We start from the raw sequence: 12,891 nt of genomic DNA, 5'->3' as shown, positions 1-12,891 counted from the left end.
TCCGCGGTGAAGATGGAGGCTGGAACATCCCGCTGAGACGCGTCTCCCTTTCCGGCGGCGCTGCCGTGACCGATCCGGACCCCGGGGGGGGGGGTGGGTAGAACCGGGTGACACCGTCCCGGGAGACGCGATGAATCCGGCTCAGGCGGAGCGAGCGGGGCTCGTGTTGAAGCGGTGAAGTGTGTCCCTGCCTCGGTCATTCATGTTGTTGCGCCAGCGCTCGGTGAAAGCGGCTGCGCGCAGCCTCGTCTCCTCTTCACGCTCACCGCGGGGCCCAGGGACCGTCCCACAAAAGTTCCGCTCGAGGCGAAGTGAAACCGAAGCAAACCTGCGTCCTCGGAGAGCCCGCCCTCCTCCGCGCCTACCTGAGGAGGAGGTGAATGTTTTTGTTTTTTTAAAGGGTTAAATAAAAGTATTTTGTATAGTTTTGTGGAAACATAAAAATTAAAAAATAAACAAACAAACAAACAAATAAATATATATATATATAAAAACATACAATTGTTTTTATGTTTCCCATAAAACTATACAAAATACTTTTATTTGACCCTTTAAAATAAATAAATAAATAAATAAATAAATAAAACAAACAAATAAATATACTGTATATATATATATATATATATATATATATATATATATATATATATATATATATATATATATATATATATATATATATATATAATCGAAACTTTAATTTCTTCTAATTTTTGATCCTCTCCTGATTTTTCTCAACCACCTCCCCAATTCGACGTCAGTTTTCTGATTGACTGGAAAAACGTGTACACGCGAGGTAAATTTGTTGATGGGATGATGTTTTGTGGAATCAATATTAATAATATTTTTTTTTTAAAGAAAAGTGATTGAACACTCCAGCTGACCTGAAACAACTGTAGGTCCCTAAGCATGACCCTTGACCCCCAATCAGCTCCCGAATACCCCAAGTGTAGTTAAGATTAAATGAGCAGAATTGATTTCCCCAAGATGGATCAATAAAGGTAAACCTAATTATCTATCCTTCTGACTTTCAATCTGCTCCTATAGATTGTTTTTTATCCTGTCCGCCCTTTTCGCCTCTTCCACTGAAGCATCACATTCTCCTGCTTTTTCCATCTTCCCCTTAATTATTCTGTCTTGTTCCCCCTTTTTTTTTTTTGGCAATAAACAATATCCAGCCACTATCAGAGCATTTATTGTATACAATGTGTTTGTCTGTGCCTATTCTTCTATACTGGGAAAAAACAACAACCCTGAAACCGTTGGGGGCTCGTGTCACCATGGGAACACAAATGGAGGTCCCCGTCAGAAAAACTAAAACATTTTTAAGTGAAGGTGTGTTCAGGCTGTGGCTGGGGCTTGTTGGATTAGATTTATCGGATTACCATTAAGTGTACTTCTTGTTTAATGCATTGTCCCCAAACATAAAGTATGTGAGCACTTTGCTGGAGCGAACTCTTTTATGCAAAAAGACTTAGCTGTTCACATGGTATGTTTTCAGATTTCTATCCATTAGAATGCTGGGACACTGCGATATTGTCGCAGTAGTAGTTGTTTACGTTTTCATCTTCACATGTCGATGATGTAGGATGATCTATTTGTGCTGCACAGTGGTGTGGTGGTTAGTAGTCTCATTTCTTAGAGAGAAGGTGCCCGATTTGAGCTTTCGGTCTTTCTGTGTGGCGTTTGCAACTTCTCCCTGTGCCTGTGTCGGTTTCTTTGGGTACCCCAGTGCATGAGAGGTTTATTGATTACCCTAAACCGCCTGTAGGGCATGTATGAGAGTGTGTGATTGTCTCTCCCGGTAATCAAAGTTGGCAGGGATCAATGTATTAAAGCTATTGAAGGCTTCTGTGAAAGACTGAAAAACACATTTTATGCTTTTCTTTCTGGTTGTCCACTACAGTATGCCAAAACAAAACAACTAATCCGAGAGCCTTATCAATAAAAATCGAATTAATTCAGACTAGTACTGTGAAAAACAAATAAAGGCGATCTTTGTGTGTGTTTTTTTTTTTTTTACTTTTGAAAAAGTCACATGTCTGTTAGTGAAAGTGAAAACATTTGATGGAAACCTTCCTTCCCCTTTTCTCATTTCCACGTGGTAACGGTGAAACCGGCTATATTTTTTTTTGCTTTGCAGCAGTAAGCCAACAATGACACCACACTTATGGAAGTGGAACGTAAACCACAGTAGTACTACTGTACAAAAAGGGAAATAGAGCAGTTAACTCTTGACTCTCACTCGACTCAAGGAGAAAAGCGATGAGTTTGTTTTTGCTCAATTCAAAGGGAATGTCTCAGATGAAGCACGAAACGGGTCAATAAAAGAGACTGGATATTTGCTCTGCGCCTGTGTCTATTTGGTTTGGTCCGCAGATGGAAACGATCTGAGCTTCAGTGGTCTCCTTTGTCTAAAAAGACCCGCTGACTGACGCCTTTAGAAGCTCGAGGCCTGCCAGACACTCGTCGAGTGCTTCGAAAAACACGACCTGTGTTTTGTGAGCTAACTTCAGACTCGCTGGTGAAAACAGGAAGTTACTGTGCAGAAGAGAAACTTTTGTTTTCGGCCAGGTCGGCGAGACTGACAACATGAACATGCTTCCCACCCTTTCAGCCCCGAATTATCAGTGAAATGTTTTCAGCATACCGACACAGGCTGCCCACGAACAGGGTGTCATGTTGAAGCTCTCTTCAAGTTGACGCTGACAAAACTATCAGTGCTATCATGGAACTGAAGCTTAAAGCGTGCTTTATACACCATGGTCAAAGAAATTAGGTCACACTGGCGTCTGTACCTGTCAGTGAAAACATTACAGTGAAACAAAACATGAATTAGTGAGAGTAAAGCAGTTGTTGTAAAGCACAGTGTTTTTGGGGCGTGACCACCAACAAGAACTTAATCAGGGCAACAACAACCACAACACCAAAAATTGTTTTCTTCAATTTGGATGCTTTGCTCTGACATTAAGTGACCTGTTCATTACCGTCGGTCTCAGCCGCAGGTCTTCGAGGTGATCCAGAAAAAGATGTCGACATCCTGTGATCACATTGTCAGGCTCTAAAGGAACAAACATAAAAAGCGCTGACACATTAAGATTCTTTTTTTTCTGCTATTAATTGATATTCCCGATTTTTGATGAATTTTCTCTCTGAATAGCTTTTCCAAGATATAATCCCATTTTATATATTAAAGGACGAGCTGCTTATTGTACGTTTAAAAAAAGTTCCAAATACATCTCAATGAAAGGAAAAAAGAAATTCACTTAGTAGTAGTGGCAGTACTTGAGTTAAATGCACAGAGAGAAGTAACTTGAGTGTCCTTCAGCCTGTCCTGTCATAATGTGCTCAAAGCTGTGAGGGTTTGCGGATGTTAGTCCCCCCCCCTTCCTCTTTTCTGTATTTGTGTTGTTCTTCCCTGGCCACATGGTGGCGTAGTGTTCAATGTTCTCAGCTCACAAGGATCAATATTAGGCCACGTTTACACCTGGGTATCTGAAAAAAAAACTGATATTTCTCTGCGTCTGGGCCATTTACACATAAACACATCTACGACGCAGCGCAAACGACGATTCCTGAAAACTCCAGCCACAAATGGAGATCTTCAGTTTGCTTTTGGGTGTGCAACGTTGGTGACAGTTTCATGGCCTTTCAATGAATCAACCTTCAGAAGTAACTCGACGTTACAATTCAAGAATGAACAAGACTGTACAGGAGAGGCTACAAGTTTAAAACAGCTCATTATAAAGCGTACCTTTTCCACCCTCATCCTCAGACGATTTCCTGGATTTTCAGCAGCAAAATGGGAGTTTTCCCACCACACAATTCCATAAATCTTTCATGTTTGACATTTTTGAACATATAAAGTTAAATTGTTTGAGAAAACCAAAAAATTATAAGAAGAAATGCAATCTGGTGGTTTGCTAGAAATAATAGATACAAATTTCAACTGTGAGAGACAGAATGTGAAAAAAATCTAGGAAATCACATTGTATGATTTAAAAAAAAAAAAAAGAATTTATTTGTGAATTCATGGGTAAAATAAGTATTTGGCATTATTATTATTTACAAATGATCTTGAGAACGGTGAGGAATCAGTCCAGAACTCCACGGGGGCGAACCGGTCAATGACCTGAAGCGAGCTGGGACCACAGTAACAAAGGTTACTATTAGTGACACACTACGTCGCCATGGATTAAAATCCTGCAGCGCCCGAAATGTCCTCTCGTGTTTAAGCCGGCACATGCCCAGGCCCGTCTAAAGTTTGCCAGTGACCATCTGGATGATCCAGAGGAGGACTGGGGGAATGTCATGTGGTCCGATGAGACCAAAATAGAACTATTTTGGTATAAATGCCACTCACCGTGTTGGGAGGGGGACAAATGCTGAGTTGCATCCCAAGAACATCAAACCCACTGTGAAGCATGGGAAGTGGAAACATCATCTCTCATCTTTTTAAGTGAGTCAACTTGCACAATCGGTGGCTGCCAAATACTTCTTTTGCCCCAATGTATAGGCGAGGGCCTGGGTACACAATGGACCAGTAGCCACACAACACATGTAACGATATTTTATTATACAAAAGAAATCTGAAAGATATTCCTCTTGTCTCCTTGAGGAAACGTCTCTCATATTGTTAATGGCCCCTTTGGAGGAGCAAGAAGCGAGAAACCTTCCTGGAGCATATCAATTGGAGACGAGAGCTATTTCTATATATATTCGTTTCTCCTCATTGACTTCCTGTGTAATCATGTAATTTTAAACTCTTCTCTGAAGACATGGGTCTGAACAACCAGGTGTTGTCACATGGCAAATGGCCATTAGTCCTATATTCTACCATCACAGCGCTTTGTTCTCAGGGTGCTGCCGTATTGACGGTTTAGCGTTTCTAAAAGTAGAGCAGGAGGCAGAGCTTTCAGCCATGGAGCTCCTTCCTCATGGTATCAGCTTGTAGTTTCAGTTGAGGCTAACACAGTCCGTAGTTTTAACATCAGACTTAAAAGGATTCATTGAAGCGTATAGTCACGAAGCTGCTATAGGTTAACACTGTTGGAAGACCTTTACTGCACCAAGCTTTTGTCCTTTTCTCACTTAATTCTTCTGTCTTCATCTTCCACCTGAGCTAAAGGGGTGTCCTTCTGTTTTTTACGTGTCTTTAATGTTTGTGGATTTGTCTTCATTTATCAAAATCCTTCAAGGCCTTTAGATGATCAAGGACTTGGCTTAATCCCTGGAGTTAAATCAATAGGAGAAAATCCAGCTTTGTAGTCCAATGCCTGGACGGTTATTCAGCGAAAATCCATGAAACAAGTGCAACTGGATTTCTTCTTATTCCTTCCATGAATGAAACCTCATGTTTTCTTACTCAAATTGAAAGTCAATTAAATAGCTCACATTTGCCAATGTAAACGTTTCTCCGGCTGACAGGACGTCAGATGGTGTGCACTTGTGTTTTCACTAATGGTGAGAAGGGGGTTGGTATTCACATTGCTCTGCACTGCAAGTGTTTGGTCCATTACAACGACTTTGAATATATTTTTCCAGCAGAGAATGTTTTTGTCGAATATCTTTGTATCTGAAGTTGAAACTGTTGCCAGCTGTAAAGTAGGATTAAGTCGCCCCCTGGTGGCATTTGTCTCACACTGGACCGAGTTATTTTTCCTCCTGTAAATCTCTGGCTTTGTTGGTTTCGGGAAGATTTCATCACATGTTTAAAAACCAAAGATTTTCAACGGATCTGAACTCTAAATGATCATCACTTACCTATACCAACCAGACTGTTCTAGATCAATTGAGCTAAAATAATTGTTTCATACCTATAACTAAAGTCAACATTGCCCCCCCCCCCCAATGATGTTTTCAAATACATGTCTGTAAATTGGCTGCTATGGCACAAGAGGGTGGGGGTCTTTCACTGGTCTAAATGCAGGTGGGGCACAAGGCTGGGACTGAATCATCGACTGTTGGAGGCTCTCTTTAATCCAAGCTATTTCTGCACTGAGGCCTTTCAGGGAAACTCCACCTGTTTTCAGTTCTGCTGGCTCTGTTAACAACTCTGGGGGTGAAATGGTTTTAGCTTCCTTCATGGGGCAACTAACAGGGACTAGCTCTTCTGACTGTACAATGCTTGGACTTGTAGCTGGCTGAGTGTTGCTACATCTCTTTTTGTTTTGACTCGCCGTCTCATCCGTACAGGCACAATGTCCGTCTTGTAAGTCTAAAACTCTCACGAGGAAACTTTGAAATGTCTCTTTGGTACATAACGTGTGTGGAGATACTAGTTGGGGTTCTCCACTCAGCTTAGCAAATAGATGGAATCACAGCATGCACTGTTTCTACCTCTGGAAAGCCTTTGTGAAGTCCATTCTCTATCTAATGAGCAGGACTGGAGAATGTAACTTTATCCTTTTGACAAGGTTCCCCAGTTGGACCAGCAATTCTGAAATCCTTGCACCAGTGTGGGCCTGGTCGTTGCTGAACACTGGTGGCAGATTGCATGCCCTCTTGTGGTCTTGTAGGGTCTGTTAAATGACACAGATTTACAATGATACAGATACGGATTTAGCCAGCACAGGATCCAGCAGCCAGGATGTGCACACCAGACATCTGAACAGCAATCCCAGTGGTGCATCCAAAAGGTTACACCCCTGAAAAAGAGGTCGAATAATCACAAAAGTTTTGTGAATGGTGTCTCCTCCTTCATCTATTAAACTAAAATTATTATTCAAAAAACAACCTTCTTCTTTAAGCATAAAACAAAAAACAAATTTCTTTGATTATTTATGAAGAGGCAAGTATTCCACACATTACAGTATTGGTAACATGAAACAGAAACTCTGGGCAAGATTATACACTGCTGTTGCCTTTGAACCGCCGAAAGTGCAATAAAATGTGACTGAAAACTTCTGAAAGTTAATAAAGAACGAGGTGGTGTGATACTGAGCGAGACTGAGCGAGACTGCAGCCTGGTCTCACACGTGTGTTTTTCCCCTCGGCAAAATATACAGTAAACTTCTGCAAGGATTACAATCACAGTCTCTTCACTTAAATGACAAACTCCTTCATCATGGGAGACATTTTCACTGTGTGTATAAATAACCAAAAACCTGTAAAAAGATGGATAACGGAATAAATGTGTTTAATATATATATATTCACATTCACATTCACATAGAAAAAGCTGCTCGTCGGATCGTTTTTCCATCATTTTTGACATCATTTTCACACGCACGCGCACAGATGCATCCCTGTGACGTCCGTTGATTCTGCCGCAGTTTCCATGGACACGGTCAGGGTGATGCATCCTGCTGCAGTCACTGTAGCTGGAGCGTTTGCGGCCGCAGCAGTGGCTCGTGGAGTGTGTGACAGCGTGAGTGTGACGGCGTGAGTGTGGCGGGATCCTCGCGACATCGTGACTGCTGCTGAACGATGTGATTACCGTGATTTCCGCGCACCTTTCGGCGTCGGACGAGCTGCAGCTGGAGGTGAAGTCCAATCTCGTCTTCTGCATGACGACGCTGCGCGTGTGTGCGTGTGCATTTGTGCGCGCGTGCGCGCGTGCGTGTGTGTGTGTGTGTGTGTGTGTGTGTGTGTGTGTGTGTGTGTGTGTGTGTGTGTGTGTGTGTGTGCTGACATGCGCGTGCGTAAATTATTAGCGCTGATTTAATGATTTTTCTTTAGTCACAATCTGCGGAGACATTTTGCTTGAGCTGGGCGACAAAATCTGAAATATAAATTAAGGTAAAGATAAAAGCCTTTTGCTGAGATTGTGCTTGTGAGAATGCGCAGGTGTAATGAGGTGATTGGAGGTTTATTAAAAAAAAGTATGAAGGGTTAAAGAGAGTGATATTTTGAGGGCTATATGATGCATATGTGAAGGATTATATGGCAGCGTGTGGAAGTATGTCGTGGTTTATGGCGGTATATACTAATGTGTGAAGGTATACAAAGGTGTGTGCAGGTGTGTAGAGGTTTGTGAAGAGGTATATCTGTGTATAGAGGCGTGTGGTGGTGGTATAACGAGCGGTGTGGAAGTATATAGCGGTGGGTGGAGGCGTTGAGTTATGTGGAAATACATAATGGTGTGTGGAGATATAGAGCAAATTGTGGGGAAATCTATAGAAGCGCAAGGATGGATATACGGTTGTGTGAAGGCTTATAGAAGAATGTGGAGATATGCAAGAACATGTGGAGGTACATGGCAGCGCATGAAGGTCTATAGAATATGGTATAGAATAGTGTGTAGCGTTTTATATGGGAGAGTGTTGTGGTATGTTGTGATATGTGGAGATCTATAGAGGTGTCTGGATGGGTCCATAGCAGAGATATACAAAGGTGTGTTGACATGATAGAGGTGTTAGGATGTATAGGGATGTGAAAGTTTCCAGTTTTATTGACTGGTTTAGGGATGTATATGGGAGGTTGTGGGGCTTTATAGAGGTATGTTGACTGTTACAGAGGTGGTTGGAAGTTGCTACAGTTGCATGGATGTGTAAAGAGATTTGGGTTCATATATGGTTGAGTTGAGGTTTATAATCGTGTTTGGAGGGTTAGAGACATATTTTCTGTTAACGAGGTCTATGGAAAGTTGTAGTAGTGTAGTTCTATATGTTTACGAAGGTATTTACAGATGTGTGGAGGTGTTTGGTGATGTAAGGCAGTGTATAGGAATGTGTGGTATAAAAAAATATGTGATGGCATACAGTAGTGTCTAAAGGTATATAGAGTTTTTGTGGAGCTATGTTGTTTTGGAGGTATACAGTGATGTATGGATGTACGGACAGGTGTATCACGCTATACTGGTGTGTGGCGGTATATACAAGTGTGTGTGATGGTTTATAGAGTTGTGTACAAGTGTTTACTTTGTACAGATATCGAGGTTTGTCAAGGAATAGTGGTGTGTGAAGGTATATAGCGGTGCGTGGAGGTGTATGAAGATGTGTGGAGGTGAATAGAGATATGTGGAATTATATAGTGGTGCATGTATGTATTTATAGTTGTGGGTGGAGGTACAGTATATAGGCCACACGCTGGCACAGTGGTTAGCGGTCTTGCCTCATAGCGAGGGGTTCAAACACCAGCCCGGCCAATATCTCTGTGTGTGGGTGGATTTTCTCCCGGTACCTTGATTTCCTCCCACAGTCCAAAAACATGCAGCCAGCTTAATTGTTGATCCTAAATTTCCCACAAGTGTGTGTGTGTGTGTGTGTGTGTGTGTGTGTGTGTGTGTGTGTGTGTGTGTGTGTGTGTGTGTGTGTGTGTGTGTGTGTGTGTGTGTGTGTGTGTGTGTGTGTGTGTGTGTGTGTGTGTGTGTGTGTGTGCGCCCTACAATGGATCTGTCCAGGGCGTATGCTGCCTTCACCCATAAGTTAGCTGAGATTGGCTTCAGCACCCATTGACCCAAAACAGGATAAAGCAGTAGAGAAGATGGATGGTTGGAGATATATAGGATTATGTGGTTGGAAGTATAGATATGTAATGGTGTAAGGTCTACTGTAGGGTGTGGAGGTTTGTGGAGGCGTGTGTACTGTTTTTACAGGTGTAGAGTCTTGTTATAATGAGTTGAAGGGTATCTACTGTAGGTTTGTGTTGATTTAGAGAGCTTTGGTAATAGGCATATAGAGGTGTGTAGGTGTGTCAGTACATAATGATGTGTGAAGTTATATAACAGTGTGGAGGTTCATAAGGTGTGTGGAATGGATGTTTATAGAAAGGTGTGAAGGGTTATAAAGGTGCCTGGAGGTTTAAAATGTCTGTTGAGGATTATAGAGGCTATAACGCTCCTATAGAGGTGTGCGGATGGTTATACAGTTGTTTGGTGGGTCATATAGGTGATTGGATTGTTATTGAGATATGTACAGATTATAGAGATCTTTATAGAAGTGTGTAGAGTGTTATAGAGGTGTGTGGAAGTTTATTGAGGTGTACTGGGCTATAGAGGTCTATCAAGGTCTATCGAGGTGTTTTGAGGTTTATTATAGAATTGTGTGGAGGGTTTAGTGTTTCCAGCAGTGCTTTAGTGAAGTTTGGATAGGGTTATGGATGTGCGTGGAGTGTTAAAGGTGTGGAGGTGTCCCGAGGTTTAAAGAGTTGTGTGGAGGTTAGTCGTGTTCAGTGAACAGTTAAAGAAGGGTTTAGAAGGTTACGACTGTGTGTGGTGTTCTGTAGAGGTGTGTGCAGCGTTGCAGACCTGTGGAGTGGTAAAGATGTGTGTCGTGGTATATAGAGGCGTTTGGAGGCTTATGGAGGTGTGTGTATGATGGTCGGACAATGTGGACAGTCATAATGGAGTATGGAGAGTTATAGACTGGTGTAATCATTTTATGAGGACTATAGAGGTGTCTGGTGGGTTGTTGAAGTGTGTGAATGGTTATAGACGTGTGTGTGGAGGTTTACACATGTCTGGATGCTTATAGAAGTGCATGCAAGTGTCTTAGACGTACGTGGAGGTATATAGACGTTAGTGAAATTATATAGCAATTGTGGGGGTTTAGAGTTTTACAGCTATTTCTGGAGCTAAATAGATGTCTATGAAGGTATATAGATGTATGTGGCAGTAGATAGAGGTCTATATTGCATGTGGGGTTGTATGAAAGCATGTAGTTTTGTTTGCAGGATTATATCAAAGTAGTTGGAGGGATAAAGGAACGTGTGAAGGTATTTCGATGATTGGCAAGAGACATATGGATGTGTGGGGGAAGGAAGCAGTGTGGAGTGATATATAGGGGTGTGTGGACATCCCTGGAAGTGTGAGAAGTTGTGAGAAGGTGTGTGAACAGTTTTAGGTGCGTTGAGGTTTATACAAGCATGTATTAATCAACACAGGTTTTTTGGAGGGTCCTAAAGGTGAATGGAAGTAGGGATGCACCGATGCTGGTGTTTTGACTTCTGATCTGATCTGCCGATACCAATATTATTTGGATACCAGAGCTGTGTTTGCTTTAATAATATTAATATCATTATTGTTGATTTTATATGAGGCTATAATAAACTCCTCTCTACAGCAAAGTATGAAATGTATGACTTTATGCATGTAGTCTCTCAAAAGGCAACTTGAGATAATTATAAGGTCAGAAAAGGAAGCAGTACAAACTATTTTGGTCACTTTGGACAATGTGGGGGTCTGCGTGACGTCATCATCTCATCATAAACTGGTTCTATCTTTAAAACCTCCTATTAATTCCTGGAGAAATTATTCAGCAACGCGGAACAAACTGCAATTTTTACAGCTCTAACGCAACACAAATGATTGAGACTATTTTCAGGCAGTTTAGCGTGGAGTGTGACGCAGCTTCTCGGAGGCGTGAATCGCCTGCCACAGCGGAGGAGCGAGCTGTTCTCCTTGGCACGCTGGCGTTTTAAAACCGTCGATTCTGGCTGCAGAGCGTCCGCCTCGATGTACAACGCCTTTTACAAACATTCACGTTGATACTTTGCGGTGTTTTGGGGGCGTAAAGTCCAGCCCAAACAGTGACGTGTTGTCATGAAAAGCAGGGATGGCGCTGCTTCCCCAGCATGCTAAGCCGGCTGAAAATTGTAGAAAGGATTTCGTGATTTTCGTGATTTTCGTGATTTTCGTGATTCGGCCCCATCCCAAAATGGAAGGTTTCAGCAGTGTGTGGGCGGAGTTAGAGCTTTGTAGATCGACCTGTGTGAAGGATACCATGTTGAGGGATATAGGTGTCGTGACGGTTCCAGAGGTTTTGTAGAATGTTACGTGTGATACACGTGTGCTGTGTTTTACAGGTGTGTGGTTGGATAAGAGGTGTTTGCTGAGTTATGGAGTTGCGTGGATGGTTAAACATATGTGTAAAGCGTTATAGGAATCACTTCGGGGCTTATGGAGCTTTGTATGGTTTTGTAGAGATCTGTGGAGATGAATAAAGGTGTTTGTAGTTTCATAGAGATCTGTGGTGGTTTGTGAAGGTCTGCATGGCATTATAGAGGTGTACGGAGGAGTTTAGAGGTGTGTTGGGTTTAATAGAGATGTATGGAGGTTAATAGAGGTATATGAGCTCTTACAGTTGTTTCTTGATGATTATAGAGGTGCGGGGAGTGCTATAGATGTCCGTGGAGTGTTATAGAGGTGTGTATCGGATTATAGGACAATGTGGATGGTCATAGTGGTGTGTTGACGTTTATAAAATTGTGTACAGGTTTACAAAGATGTATGTTTTATCAAGTGTGTGGAGGGCCATATGGACATGTGTGGAGAACCACTCAGAAACTACCCGAAGCCAAACTCTCCCGCATCGTTTTCTTTCAGACGCTTCACTTGCGACCGACTGTCGTTCACACTGCTCTCTAGTGGTCACAGGCTTTGTTATTCTATGTTCAGTGGAATACTGCGAGATATTTGTTAGTTACATTCACCCTGTTAAAACCATCATTAGTTTAATGCAGCAAAGAACCTGCTAATGGTAATGCTCGATCACATATGTGTAAAGCATAATTTTCTAAACCACGGAAACACACACTGAGGTCTGTGAAAGGCTGCTAAACTGGCACACACACACACACACACACACACACACACACACACACACACACACACACACACACACACACACACACACACACACACACACACACACACACACACACACACACACACACACACACACACACACACATCCTGCCTTCTTCTCTCGGCTGTTTGAGCCTCCTCCATCTTTCCATCCATCCATCTGTCCATACAGGCTGCCTGTCTGCACTCGACACCTCCTCCATCTCTCCCTCTCCCTCTCTCCTCGTCTCTTCTCTTCTCTTCTCTCCTTTCCTCCTCCTCCTCCTCCTCCTACAGCGGCACAACGGAGGAGAGCAGTGGAATATTTCAGCGGTGATAATCACAGCACCGTCCGTTCACACACTCGTGCAGATGGAGACGAGGATC

The sequence above is a fragment of the Blennius ocellaris genome (assembly GCF_963422515.1).
Source record: "Blennius ocellaris genome assembly, chromosome: 5".
Taxonomy (NCBI): Eukaryota; Metazoa; Chordata; class Actinopteri; order Blenniiformes; family Blenniidae; genus Blennius; species Blennius ocellaris.
The sequence above is the reverse complement of the archived record's forward strand: the minus strand, read 5'-3'. Positions refer to the sequence as shown.